This window comes from Malaclemys terrapin, chromosome 1 (genome assembly GCF_027887155.1).
Source record: "Malaclemys terrapin pileata isolate rMalTer1 chromosome 1, rMalTer1.hap1, whole genome shotgun sequence".
In the NCBI taxonomy this organism is placed as follows: domain Eukaryota; kingdom Metazoa; phylum Chordata; order Testudines; family Emydidae; genus Malaclemys; species Malaclemys terrapin.
Window position 1 is genome coordinate 22,170,049 of NC_071505.1, and position 5,861 is coordinate 22,175,909.

The 5,861-nt window shown below is 51.8% G+C and overlaps 1 long non-coding RNA gene across 1 annotated transcript; it reads right to left on the reverse strand.

Moving 5' to 3' along the window:
* Positions 1–812: 812 nt before the first annotated feature.
* On the reverse strand, positions 813–4,856 carry LOC128830325 (uncharacterized). The gene is made up of 2 exons (XR_008443563.1): positions 4,401–4,856; positions 813–1,498 (listed from the first exon to the last, which is right to left on the reverse strand). It is a non-coding gene; the product is annotated as an uncharacterized LOC128830325 (long non-coding RNA).
* Positions 4,857–5,861: the final 1,005 nt, after the last annotated feature.

Consider the following 5,861-nt stretch of genomic DNA (forward strand, 5'->3'; position numbering starts at 1 on the left):
AGAATACTCAACAAGCTTTTGGCTGAGTTTTCTCATATTCTGTGGACAAGATATGATTAAGTGCTATGAAGCTGGGGTTTTCAATGAGAGGGTATGCCGGGATTTTTGAGGAACGGGGGGCACAAAGCTTACGGAGGAGCATTTTAAAACAAGCAATTAGGAGGAGGGTGACACAGTACCACACCTGTGAGGAGGAGACGCACAAGGCAACCCCCTAGTCCTCCTAGGTCAGGCAACCAACTTCAAAGGCAATCGAAAACCGTGGGTTTCCTTTCCTGGGTCTTCCACTGCTTGAAAGCCTGTTTGGCCGACAGGACGTGCTTGTTAATGTCCTGTGAGTTTTCCGGGACATAAGTACAACATTCATTCCCAATAAGGGCACACACCCCGCCCTGGAGGCTAAAACATAATCTAAGGCCTGTCTGTTTTGCAGGGACAGCAACCGGAGCTGGTATAGCTCTGAGTTAAGGCTCTTCTCTATGGCCAAGGTTTCATTGGCGAATGTGGTGAGAAACACAGAGAGCCTATGATAAAATTGGGTTAGCCGTTCCACCCCATAGGATGGGAAGAGGATCATACCCAACCTGTCTTCTTCCTTAATGAGCTCTGAGGTGGCATACAAAGATTAACGCTGCCTGGGGAGGCCAGGGGTTGTCCCTTAAAGCATATTGGGATTCAATGGTACAGTTTTGTGACAAGGGGGTACCCGAGGTATTTCTTCCCCTACTGAACCATCCCCAGCAGATATCTGACCAATTTTGGGGGACCACCCTCCAGGGTAACCCTGCTGCGTGGTGCGGGATTTGGGAGCATACTCAGCAGTTAGAGAGGTTAAACTCTTGGGCAAAGCAAACCTTCAAGGACTCATATGTGTTTGTTTCCAAGTTAGTAGGGATCCCTTTCCATCCCACATGTGCCTGGGGGAAACGGGAGGTAACGAAAGGAGTGTCCCTATGGCAAAGAGTACCACTGTGGCAGACCCTGGACCTGAACTCATGGTGGGCAGGTGACCCTAGGGCCTAACAATTACAATTCCCCAAATACCCACAAAATATCAATTACCAATAGTAGGCAGATTAAAAACAAAAGGACCAGGCCACCAGGTTAGGCCGGCCCTGTGAGAGTAAACACAACCAACGCTTAGAGTTTTCACGGGGAGTGCGCTGCGACTGTCCAAAGAGACCACAGGGCATTTCCAGCAGGCCTTATTGTCTTTTGAATAACAGTTTAAGTCCCAGGTCATCGCTGGTAGTCCTTTTCCATAGGCTGGACGGTCCACCGTTCAGGAGCGGGCACTGCCTTCAGACGGGAGTGATGAATCCAGTTCTTGTGTCCCTTGACCTTTGCTGCTGTGTGGGAGACCAGCAGGACGGTGTGGGGTCCCTTCCACTTCTCTTGGAGAGGCTTGTCCTTCCAGGTCCGAACGAGAACGGAATTGCCTGGCTGCAAGGAATGGACAGGGGCATCCAGCGGGAGAGGCTGCAAATCTCTGGTATACCTGTGGAGAGAACAGAGAACAGCAGACAGAGAGCACATGTACTGAGATAAAAAGCCACACCCCATTTCCCACTCCCCTGCCAGAACCGGTGTACCATTCATAGGCCATGCCCTTCCAAACATAATCTCGAAGGGACTGAGCCCTAACCTGCCCTTTGGGAGAGCGCGAATATGGAGCAAAACAAGGGGTAAGGCATCAGGCCATCCGCTGAATCGATCCACCAAGACGAAAAGGTATTTGAATCTTTGGGTCTGGGGGAACTCAGTAAAGTCTATTTGCCAAACCAGCCCTGGGCCTGGGGTAGGTTCCAGAGTGGCTGATGGCACTGACACTCCAGCTCGAGGGTTGTTCTTTTGGCAGACTAGACATTCAGCCTGTACCTGGGAGGCCAGGGGTCTAAGAGCCTCCCTGCCAGCGTATAATTCTTTGTTTCTTCACCAGGGTCAGTTCTTAATGTCTTTTGTAGTCAGGAATTCCTGGACTTTGTGGTTTCAGTGAAGCAAGTGTTCCTTCTTCTCTTTTCCTGAAACAGTGTGGTTCAGTATCATACAGGGGAGAGGTTACTAGCACATCACCCTGTCTTTAAATAGGCTTATCAGTCGGAGAGTCCTCCCGAGGTGGAGGGGTCTTTTTACAGTGAGAAGCCTGGGTTCAGGTGGGCAGTCCTTGATACTTCACAGCGGTGTTGGTGGTTAACAGGACTTGGAAAGGGCTTTCCAGTGTGGAGCCAAAGCAGTTTTTCGTTGATGGACCTTAAATAGACTCAGTCTCCTTATTTCAATGAATGGCAGGGCTGCTAGGGTCTTTGGGTAGCACTTCTTTTATCTGTGAGAAAAGAAACCTTACACATTTCATTAATGCCTGACAGTGTTTTGCAGATCTCATAGTTGCTTGGGCCCATTCAGGCCTCCCCTTTTCTTGGCTGTCGGCCAAGCCTTAGCTCTGGGCAGTGTCCTTGGATGGTGCCAGCATCTTATCTTTGGACTGAGCTTGCTAGCTATATTTTTTCCCTCAGTTAACTCGTTCTGTTCTTTTTCCTTCTCTCCTTCTTGGCTTCTTTTAACTTACAAAGGAAACTTCCACTCTTCACTCATACACCTTTTCCCAACAATGAACACATACACATTGCCATTATGCACCCTTCCAGTAAAATAACTTCTATACAGAGCTTTGGAGCAACAAACCAGGACGAGCACACCCACTTCTGAGGAGTCCAACAAAGTTCAGGAGGTTCACAGTGGCTTTAAGGCAAGAGATGAGACCCACAGCAGCAATTAACAAGTCATCCACATATTGCAGGAGGAGGACCCTGTCCTCATTGTCCCACTCCTCCAAGTCTCTGGCCAGGGCCTGGCCGAAAAGGGTGGGGGAATTTTTAAATCCCTGGGCCAACACTGTCCAGCAAAACTGCTTTTTAACCCTCCTTTTGTCCTCCCACTGGCTCCACTCTGGGGCTTGCATGGCTGAGGGCTCAATGGCAAGGGTCATTATCCAGGCATACTCTGGCGGTAAGGTGAGGGTTATTTCATTTTGGGTGAAATGCAGGGTGGCTCCTAAGCGACAAAGCAGGTCCCGTCCTAATAGAAGTGTTGGACAATCGGGGAGGTAAACCAGTTTGTGAGATAGAGTTCTGTTTCCCAAAGCACATTCCGCTGGGGCATATACTGGGCATTTGGTTCCTTTCCCTGTGGCACCCACCACAGTGAGGGACTCTGACACAGGCAGCTGCAGGGGTTGGTTTACGGCGGTTTGTGCAGCTCCAGAGTCTATTAAAAAGTCTATGTCCGAATATCCCACCTTCATGTTTACTCAGGGTTCCGGGGGCAGGATAGTCCGTCTCCCCTGACACTCCTATTCTTGATCCTCCGCTGCCATCATAGGGGTACCTTCTCTTTCGGGGCACTCATTTTTCCAATGTCCCTCCTTTCGGCATCTGGCACACTGGTTGCGACCCAGACGCCTTTCCTGTGAGCCAGGGCGCCCACGTCCTCTCATTCTCCGGCCCCTTCCACCTTCCCGGAATTTTCCCCTGCCACTGGCCTGTGCTGCTGCGACCATCATTTTCGCTTGCCTCTTTTCCTTTTCTTAAGACATAACCTGATTACGCTCCACCTCAGACAGCAGGGTCCGCATAAGGACATGACAATCATCACAGTCAGGCTTACAGCTAGCCAGGCACCCTTCAAAGACTGAGATAAACTTGCTTGGGTTCGTAGAGAATTCCCCTGCCTGTGCCTTAAAGGCTGCTAGGTCCACCGGGTTAAAAGGCACATGGGTGTAAACCTGCATAGTAGTGGCCTGATTCCTATCTGAGCCATGTCTGGACACCACAGTCTCAGTGATCAACGGATAAAATTCCACCGAGGGGGCAATCTCTGGGACCTGAGACACCTTGTCTTTATATGGTGGGGGTGTGATAGCCGAAGGGGACACCGGACCTGCCATTACAGCTGTGGGGGGGTTCTGGGGACTAACAATAGTTACTACCGAACCTGTCGGAATCAAATTACACTTTTGCAAAATATCTAACCTATCTCTTAACAACATAAACAACTGTACATACATATGTTCATTCCATTTACCCGTTCGCTGACAAAACAGAAGTAATTGAAGGATCGTATTATAATTAAGTGATCCTTCCGGTGGCCACCTTTCCTGGTCCTCTAGCTGATATTGAGGCCAGTCTACTGTACAGAACCTTTTCAGTTTACTTTTAACCAACGGATCCGATCCAAACACTTTCCAGTTCACCAGAATGCATTCCAAGGGTGTACACCTTACCCTGCCTGCCATACTCTGTCCCTGCCCCATAGGGAGACACTGGGCATCCCCAGGTCATAACAGGTAGACACTGGGCATCCCCAGGTCAAGACAGATAAAGTCCCCACTGGACTGTTCCTACCTTATCCAAGGGTCCGGTTCTGCACCGTCGCCCTATCCATGGGACCGGTTCCCCACCGTCGCCCACAGCTGCTTCTCCACTACTCGAGCGCGTTGCACCGTTGTGCCCTCCGGGGTCGACCAAACCACATCTCCGCCGAGGCCCCCGGTAAAGTCACCGGTGCGCGCTGGGCGTCGGGCGTTGCCGCAATCTGTCGACCTCCGAGAGGGGTCCGGGCAAGGCTAAATTTCAGCCTCGAGCCCCACGTTGGGCGCCAAAACTGTTGCCAGCACAGGTGTGCTCGAGGACAGCAACAGTGAGTTCGTTGCCCGGTGTGCTTCGCGCCAATAAACACACCAGGGGGAGAAGCAAACAAAGTTTATTTGGGATCCCAAAGCGGTGCAAGGAGACTGGCAAGTCTCAAATCAAGCACATTAACAGGAACAGTTTTTCTTCTTTTATACATTTTGCAGTTAAGCCTCACCCCCCTCCCCTTTCCCCTCTAGCCCTCCCTTTCTCCCCCCCTTCCTCCCTCTACCCCTCCCATCCCTGGTAATAGTTAAGTCATTCTTGGCAGCTATAAGCCTAGCTTGTTAGTAACTTCTTTAAACCGTTATCTTGTCCTTTTTCCCTTCAGCCAGAAACATGCAGGCCTCATTATTACTGCTTGAGCAGGGGGTTGCACACAGATAACTGGTTGCTTACATATTCCAATTGCACCTGGCTTTTGAGGTTGATTAGAGTTTAAACATGGAAGGATAGAGTTTGGTTCACTTAGGCCTAGTGCAGGAAGGCTTCATTGACACTTTGTGGCCTTCCACCCTCCCGAGTTGCCTAGGGTGAGGCCTAGCGACATCAACAGATTGGCAGGGCAGGCAGGCTAATCAGGGAGTCGGGAGGCCAGAGGAGTCCTGTCGTCTATGTGAGCAGGAATTGCCTGGGTCAGACAGAGTGGGGTCGAGCTAAGGAGAGAGCAGGGCCCCGAGCTGAGCTGGGGAGCAGAGCCATGCCAGATCCAAAGGGGCCAGAAAAGCAGCCCAGGAAGCAGGTCAGAGCTGGGAGCAGAGTCACAGAAGCAGTCCAGGGAGAGCAGATCCTGTGCTGGGAGCAGGGCTGCAGCCACAGAGCCAGAGGGGCCAGAGAAGCAGCCCAGGGGGCTGGAGGCAGAGCAGCAGCAGCAGTACAGAGGCCAAGTGGAGCCGGAACTAGAACAGTGGAGCTGGGGCTGGAGCTGGGTGTGGTGAGCAACTGGGGCCAGCCAAGGGGGGACCCTGGGCAAAGGGCCCAGCGCAGAAAGACACCCCCAGCCAAGGGTCCTTGCAGGCCAGACTGAGTGGGGGAGGGGCTGATGCTGGGAAGAAGGGTCCAACCACCCAAAGCCCGGAGGTGTGTGGCCACCACCAGAGCAAGTGTCCAACCCACAGCATCCCTGGGCCTGAGAAGGAGCCAGAGCCAGGGCCTGAGAAGGAGGCCTGGGACCTA